Here is a 9,398-nt window from a genome sequence, read left to right on the forward strand (position 1 = left end):
ACAAAAATGGGGTTGATAGGATTTGGATAGTGTTCATTAGGTTTAGTGACACTAACCCTACCACTTGCCACAAGCTATCATGTGTGTTTGCTTTTGCACTTTTATATGAGCATGGCTAGCACACATCCAATCCATGGATCACATCTTCGGGCTAGAAAGCTATTAAGTTAGCCTTAGCTAGCTTCAACCTTCGTCCACCTAGTAGTGTAGGTGAGGATGCATAGTTAATCTTTTGAGTTTTTTTACAGACAAAGTACACTCTTATTGGCTCTGTTGCTCATGCTCGATAAGTATTAGTATTGGTATAGACAAAAGATAATATTACATTATCTTTTTATTAGACATAAATTCTCTATGTATATAGAGTGTAGACACAGTCCTTGCATTAATTGTAATTCTTATCTGGTTTGATTAAGAGAAAACAAGAGCAAAGCTTAGTCCTACCAACTTACAAGGTGGGGTAAATTTTGTGAAGAGAGTTGACATCTCGTTATGATGAAGGGCTACACCCTTTTGTATATGTAAATGGCTAGAGGGCCCCTTAATTCTGCATGGCTTTTTGACATGTGTTGGGTACTGGCCTAAGGTAAGCATTCAATCAATGTTTTTTTAATTAAGATGGAACCAATGATTTAAATGTACATTGGAAATGTAAAAAATGCACATTTTTTTCCTTCCCTCTCTTATGCTTAGCATTCCCTCTCTTTTATTTATTAACTTTTTTATGCTTTACTAAAGTATAATCAATCAATAGAGCCCTCCTCCGCGGCCGGCCTCGCCTCGCCTCGCCTCGCCCTCTTCTGCGGGCCTCGCCTCGCCCTCCTCTGCGGCCCGCTTACATCCCCACTCTACGGCCTGCCTGCAACCTTCTTTGCTGCCCGCTAGTCCCCCTCTCTGCCGATCGCATGCGCCCCGCCCCGCCCCGCCCCGCCCCCGGGGCGAACCATTAATTTTACAGAAGCCGAGCTCGTGACCGAGATTGAAAAGACCCCAAAGGTCCTCCGTGCCAAAACATCAATCCGTCTCTAGGCCTGTGATTGGGTGGCGTTGTACTCCCACTTCACAGATGTAAGGTTGCTTGAGAGAGATTTCTTCCAAGTCGACTTTGATTCTGAGGAAGCAGAGGTCCTGTAGTAAGTAAGCCCATTCCCATTGGGCATTCCAAATTCTTTGCACTTATTGTATTTATATTTTTTTATTTTTATTTTTCGGAAAAGAGACTTCTATTACTTATTTTGTATTAAGTATGATAAATATAAAAGAGACTTCAAGCCAAACAAGGAGAAAATCTCAACCAGTACCAACAAGGTCCCTTGTAGAAAATCACTGATCCAAAATCCCACAAACATGTACCAATTAATGGTGGCTCCTGCTACCAAACAAAACGCCTCCAAGGATGCCCGGAAGGAACAAAGACATGCATGCGAGGCCTCCAAAAACATCAATATCATTTGCTAGCTCTGAGTCCAATAACTCTTCCTTTGTACACAGGAGGCATTGAACACAACAGAGGTCGAGAAGGCAAGGATAGGAGACACCTATAAGACCAATCCAAAAGTTGACCCAATGGCCTCTAGCATTGGCCAATACACATGTGGAAGACCTGGGAATATGAGTGTAAGAGGAAAGCAGTTCCAGCATTGGCCAATACACATGGCCAATACACATGTGGAAGACCTGGGAATATGAGTGTAAGAGGAAAGCAGTTCCAATATTCTTCAATAGGGTCGAAATAGCTGGTGTATGGTAGGAAAAACATCTTTCTTAGGTATAATACTTTTAGTGACCTTTCGGTGAGGAACACAACAATCTAAAGGGCAAGCCCTTGACAAGCATGCCAAATCAGAGGCACACAAGCTAGCTCTAAGCTAGCACATTAAAGGTGCATAGAAATGTTATGCTCATTCAAAAACATAGAGAGCTTATGGTTAATGTTGAGAAGAAAGGAATTATCAACAATAGCAGAATAGAGTTTCTTAAAGTTGGTAAGTAGATCTATTGGAAAAAAATGAAAAATATCCATCCTTAAGAGCCACTTTTCTCAATATTAATTAATGATAGTATATAATTAATATTTTTAAAAATATACCTAGAAGAGAATGAAAACGGTCCTTGTACTTACAAGTATATTGCTCTTCTTCCATTAGCAAATGGAAAGCCCAAACTAAGTTTGATTAATTGATGGAACTATCAGAGACCATGGGTTTAGTTGGAGAGATCACTCTATAAAAGCCCTTCCATGTTCCAGTAGACATGCATTAAAAAGCTTGTATTATTTTTTTAAAATATGTTTTCTAACACAATTGTTTACCCCCTCTTGTATGCATACATAAACTATTTGTAAGTTTAATATGTATACATAAACTATGTAGACATATTATTTTTAAAAAATAATTTTACAAAAATATATATTTTTAACACAATTGTTTACCCCCTCTTGTATCTATACATGTTTGTAAATTTACATACACTATTTGTGTAGTCCCTCCCACATATATACATCATGTAAGTCCCTTAATTGAATAAACCCTCCTCCATTTAACTATATATGTTTGTAAATTTACATACACTATTTGTGTAGTCCCTCCCACATATATACATCATGTAAGTCCCTTAATTGAATAAACCCTCCTCCATTTAACTATCGTGCTATACATATAAGGTGACCCCCCAGTGGGTATAACACTTACATGGCTAATTAGGCTTACTTTGGATAGTGTAACTTGCAAGGGGTGTAAATAATGGAGTGCTTACCAAACTACAAGAAAATGTTCCTCATGTCCTAGGTGTCCCATCGTGTTGCTCATCCAAAGGCACATGTGGTATCGGATGTGATCATTTTGATGAGTTTGCTTTCACGGATGCTCAACAATAAGTAAAAATTTACAAAAAGTTACAAGGTTATTGATTCCTTGGCTTTTAACTTTAAATCGCTAGAGGTGCTAAGGATAAATAAGGTTTAGTGGCTATCAAGATAGATATCAAGTCTACGGTGTGTTATGGAGATTATCACAAGTGGCAAGTTGAGACCATTAGAGAAAGTTTTCAAGGAAAGAGAGAAATTTAGGTAGAAAAAAAACACAAATCAATTCTTGTGTCAAATCAAACTTACCCTTTGTTGCCAAAGCAACACTTTCTTTATTTTGTTTAATGAATGCTTAATTTTACACAATGTTTCAACTATAATGGCATTTTATGAGCTACTTTGATAAGTGTTCATGTCATCCATTATAAGGGTGCAACAACGTGGTGGTATGGGTACCCAAAAAGAGGATAGGTATATGCGAGGACCCAAATGGTGGTACTTGAGTATGTTGTTTTGTGTGTTATTCAAATACCAACACAGCTTCCACCTGATGAGGGACTCTATACCCTTGCAAATAGTATTATTTGCATGTGGTATGTGTTTCCTTATTAGACCACATTCACACAAGGCCAAATTTATCAAATTAAGCTAAACTCAAACTGTGGTTCATGTTAAAATACCTTAAATGTTTGCACCATAATGTCCATCAACAAAGAGTGGGTGGTTGTACATGCCATAATAGTATAACAACACACTTTTTCTTATGACTATTTCAAGTCATATTTAGGTACCAAATCCTAAAATTTTATTCTTATGTGAACTAACTCTAACTCTCCATCCCTTACATATGTATGTTCAAGCTACCTTGATAAAGGATGCATACCTATCAAGCACCACATATGCAAATGCCTCCATTTAAAGAGAGGCATAGAGATAACCTACATAGCCACAGATATCAACACTACATATGCAAATGCCTCCATTTAAAGAGAGGCATAGAGATATCCTACATAGCCACAGATATCAACACTACATATGCAAATGCCTCCATTTAAAGAGAGGCATAGAGATATCCTACATAGCCACACCAGTATTCCTTTGAAAAAGAGGGGAAACACTGATGCAATGATTGGACAATCATATCTCCCAATATGGTTCTCAATGGATTTTGTTATATTTACCTCGTGTGAAAATGTATTCAATATTCCCACCAAGGGAAAGGCCCTCACATTTACACTATTATAAGTTTGCCAAACGAGTCTTACATCAAGTTGTCAAAATACACACAATTTTTCTTGTGATATGGGAATTCTATCATTCCATTGAACAATGGAATTATTCCCTAGATAATGATGTTTAAAAATATGCATCTACTCTAAACCATGGCAATTTTCTTATTTTCTTGTGCAAGCTTATATTTTTAACCTACTGAGGTTCTTATGGTTTTTTAATACATTGTATGAAGAAGACGCACTAACATCGTAATCATTTCATTATTTGTATATGTTAAAGGGCCTAAAGGTGCTCTTCTTTGCATAACATGATGCCCACATTGATATGAAACATCCCTTGCATCATAGTTGCTTGCACTCCATTAAAAAAGTGCTTCATGTAAAAAATAAGATCCGTGGTGAATATTAATTCTTCACATTCATTATATCACATATCACGGCTCGTTTCTACAAAATGTTCTTGGTGAAGGAATAGGTGATGGGAAGATGTGCAAGACATAATGGACAGTGTTATAACATTGATCATTCTTGACATCGAGTAAAATAAAAAAGGGAGTAAGTGGATAGTGTTATAACATTTACCATAATACACAAAGGTAAGTGGCCCCTCAAAATCTAAGCTGGTAATTTTACTAGAGAAACGCTATCATGATAATGACTCTATAACTTGGAATGTAATACTTGAGTAAATTTCAATAACTTGGTGGTAAATGGTAGTGGTATTACAGCTTGAACATGTGATAATCATGCGATACTCACCTATGACACCAAATCGAATAGGGTTGAAATTCTTGAGTAGTCAAAGAAATTAAAGTGCACAAATGTTTTGAATTTGGATAGAGCACAAAGTTATCCAAGCATAATTGAAGGAGAAAGACACCAAATTGAAGGAGAAAGACACCAAATTGTCTAAAGTCCAACAAACAGCACAAAGAGAAGGAAAATGGGTCATATTTTGAAGGAGAAAGACATCAAATTGTCTAAAGTCCAACAAGTAGCAAAAAAAAGAAGGAAAATATTGGAAAAGCCTTATCCAAAAATTTTACAAATGAAAAATAACCACCTCTTAGTCTCAAAATGTTGTTCTTAACTTAACCTTGCTAATAACTAACATTGAGTGTCCAAATGTTGTACTTGTTATATCTCTTAGAGTGATGCAGCCTCACAAGCCAAACATTGGGGTTCTATTAGTTTTTTATAGCTTTTCTAATAATATTGATAAAAAAATTCATGGTCTCATAGGTCATCATTGCATCCAACAAACATTAATAATAATAATAATCTCTCTCTCTCTCTCTCTCTCTCTCTCTCTCTCTCTCTCTCTCTCTCTCTCTCCACACACACATAGAGAGGTATACATGTGTGTGTACAGAGAGAAAGAGGGGGGGTTACATAAATAAAATTTTTAACGTCACATTGCTAGTGTTAAGTCACATGTGATGTCATTTTCTCCATGAGGTTGCTTTTCATTAATAAAGAGAAAAAGGAGGGGGGGTACATAAATAAAGTTTTCAAGGTAAAATTTCTCTTGGTAGTGTTAAGTCACATGTGATGTCATTTTCTCTTGAGGTTGCTTTCCATTAGGGATGACAATGATATAAATTGTAATGATATGTCATAAAGTTAACTCAAATGGACCCTACATTGTGTTGATATTTTAAAATATTTGATACAATCTACAGTCAAAAGACACAATGTAATGTTGACAATTCAACATTGCAAGACTCTAAAATGAAAATATAGAAATCATCATGTGTAACTATTAGTTGGTAGACAAATTTATGTTTCTAATTTCATTCCATCATCATGTCAACTAACAATCTATGATGAAAAAATGTTATCCGTTTTTATTGAGGTGTTTCAATCATTCAATGCATGGCGTTTCTCACCACCTAGGCTATGCCGATATGAACAATACATATTCAATTGATTCAATCATAATCTAAAACCATATATGTGCTTACTATATTATTAAAACAATCTACCTATTTGATCCTTTGGATAGTTTTGGATGTGATAGACACCACACACATAAACACCCTCGTATAGCTTTTGTCATTTCATCCTTCCTTTTAAGATTCTTTATGATAAGCACTCTACACCTGTTGAACTTGGAAAATATTCCCATGTTAAAAAAATATTTGACCCTCTTGCACCCCCTTAATGTTCTTTTAGTTTTAAGTCTATGATCATGAATCTCTTTCATAGATAAGGTTGTAACATGTAAATCTTGGTTATAATGCATGTTTAACCATCTTTTACGTATCTTTCAATAATGATATTTCTTATTGTTTGTTATTAAATATCCTTGATACCTAGACACTTTTTTTCATATCAAATAAAAAAAATCAAAAACCAACTTTACAACTTTGAATCCATTGTGTTATTTTCTTTAGAACTTAAGGTGCCTCTATTCACATCATATATGGTCTACACATGACACTTTTAAGTCTATGGTAGAATACTACAAATGAACTTTAATATTACAAATGAACTTTAATTTGCAAGAATTCAAATTTAAGGACATTTCTTCACATATCGCTTTATACAGTATATATATATATATATATATATATATATATATATATATATATATATATATATATATATATATATTAAAGCATTGTGTCTCACATCTATGTTTGTAAAATATCATGCTCATATTTTTTATGTGGGCATATTACTCCAAAACTAATCTACCCTTGAGGTTTCTTATCTTCATATGTCTTAGAATCATTTAAAAAAAATTATAAATCTTAAAACATAATGATTGTCCTTATTTCAATGACTAGTATAAAGCATGTTCTAATGGCAGGAAGCTTGGGGAGAATACAACAACCTACTCGTTGTGACATTAATAATCAAAAAAGGGAACCCTTTCTTGTAAGAGGCTTGCCTTTATGGGGGGGTGGGGGAGAGAGAGAGAGAGAGAGAGAGAGAGAGAGAGAGAGAGAGAGAGAGAGAGAGAGAGAGAGAGAGAGAGAGAGAGAGAGAGAGAGAGAGAGAGAGAGAGAGAGAGATAAGAAAAATGAATATATTACTTTTTTCTTGAGAATTTTTAAAATCTTCATAGATACATCATTTTGGTTATCAAAACTTTTGAAAATATAAGCAAAAATTAAGACTTGATTTTAATATATGTATTAACTAATATATCTAATATATTAACATTTTACAATAATATAATAATAATGTTTACATATGGTGATTTGGGCTCATTTATATATAATATTCATTATTATAATTCAAGAAATATATTTCTTTATAATGATATACACACACACAGACACACACACACACACACACACACACACACACACACACACACACACACACACACACATTGTTTCTTGAATGTAAAATTTGTGTATTGATAGTATAATGCATATGTAAAATTTGTGTATTGATAGTATAATGCATATGTTTATAGTTTCTACTAATTTTATATACACATCTACTAAATTTTTACAACGTACATATTTACATCTTAATACTTATATATAACTATTTGCCTATAAAATGCAATGGTCATGTTTTCACTTTATCTTCATTTGTAAATTTATAATAAAAAATTAAATCATATTAATATGCTAGTTTTTATTTTATTAAATTAATTATGAACTTTTTTTATTTTATTAACTTGTACATCCTTATGATGTCAATCTTCCATATTCCCCTTTCCTAGAAACCTAAGCAGTTCTACATCTCTTTCCTAATAATAAATAACATAACCCCTACCTTACAACCTTAGAATACAAACTTAGCTATTTTTATTTAACCTAGAACCTACCCTACCACACCCACCTAGCCTTCCTAATAAATAAATAAATAACCCATACCTTACAACCTTAGAATGTAAACTTAGCTTTTTTTATTTAACCTAAGACCTACCTAAGACCTATCCTACCACCCACATATTTTTATTTAACCTAGGACCTATCCTACCACCCACATATTTTTATTTAACCTAGGACCTACCCTATCACCCCCCTAGCCTTCCTTACAAATCTAAAATAACACCCCTTTCAAACCTTTAAGGCTTCTTCTATAACACTTCAAAAAAAAAATCCCTCTCAAGAATTAAAAAATTACACCTTCTTATTCCCAAGTCACACATGCATGTAGCTTGCCACCCTTCCCTATCAAACATCTATGGAAAAATGTAGTCATCTCATTTAATCACAACAATAAATGGGGATTCCATGCACTACTTACATGATATCTCTCTTTCTCCATAGCACTAGTATAGATGCATGACTAAAAAAATGTCAAGTTGTATCATGGTATCTCTCTTTCTCCTCAGTACTAGTATAGATGCATCACTAAAAAAATGCAAGTTCCTTATAAGTGAATTTAAAAGTGAAGAAAAAATAATTTCCCACATTTACTTATCTTTGTAATATTAGTCAAATAAACCATTGAGGTTTTCTTATTGTCATATAGCATTTATTGGGAAAAAAATATTATTATGCTTTCATAGTAGCACCTGCTCGCTACCTACCGCCCTCTCTCTACCACTAACACTAACCTTTCTCTCCCTTTCTCTCTACACCAACCCTAGTTCTAATACTATATAACTCTAAAACAAAACCCTACATATAAACTCAAACCCTGAACTCTACTGCTAAACCCTAACTTAAAAACTTTGATCATCATCCCATCTCCCTCCCCCTCCATCCACATCCCTCTCCACACCCACCCACCCACCGACACGCACACTACACTAACCCCCTTATGCCTTGGATCCCCCCCCACCAACACCACCCACCCATGCACATACTGCACTAACCCCCTTGTGCCTTGGATCCCAATGCCCCTCCAACATGCATTGGTCATTTATGCCCCCCTATTAGTTGTTTCCTCCCTATACTCCATCACCTCCCTTTGTACTCTATTGTGCTTCTCCACCTCCACACCATGCCCCGATGCAGTGCTACACCTTTGCCACACCCTTTTGATTTGTAGATCACCCACTTTCTTCCCCTTTTTTTTGTCCACCTCCATTTCCCTTTTCTCCTTTACATGTGCCAATCCCCTAGCCATCCCCCCCCTCCCCCCCCAAAAAAACCCCTTCCTCTGCATGCCTCCCTTTACCCAGCCATAGTTTCTCACCTCCTTATCCCAAAGCCTCTCCTCCACCCCCATAGCCTATATCATTTCCCTCCTTGTGCTCCAAGTTTTCCCCCTAGCAAACTCCATAACACCTCGTTTGTTTAAGCTCCACGCTATCTATATATAACACACAATCACACACACTTGATATGAAATCTTGCTAGGCTTATGCGTGTGAACAAATTTTTTTGTATGCATACATGTAGCACATATCCTTCATGCTACCTATAGCACATAAACACAAACTC

Source organism: Cibotium barometz, chromosome 3 (genome assembly GCF_041138505.1).
Source record: "Cibotium barometz isolate CiBa-2024 chromosome 3, ASM4113850v1, whole genome shotgun sequence".
NCBI lineage: Eukaryota > Viridiplantae > Streptophyta > Polypodiopsida > Cyatheales > Cibotiaceae > Cibotium > Cibotium barometz.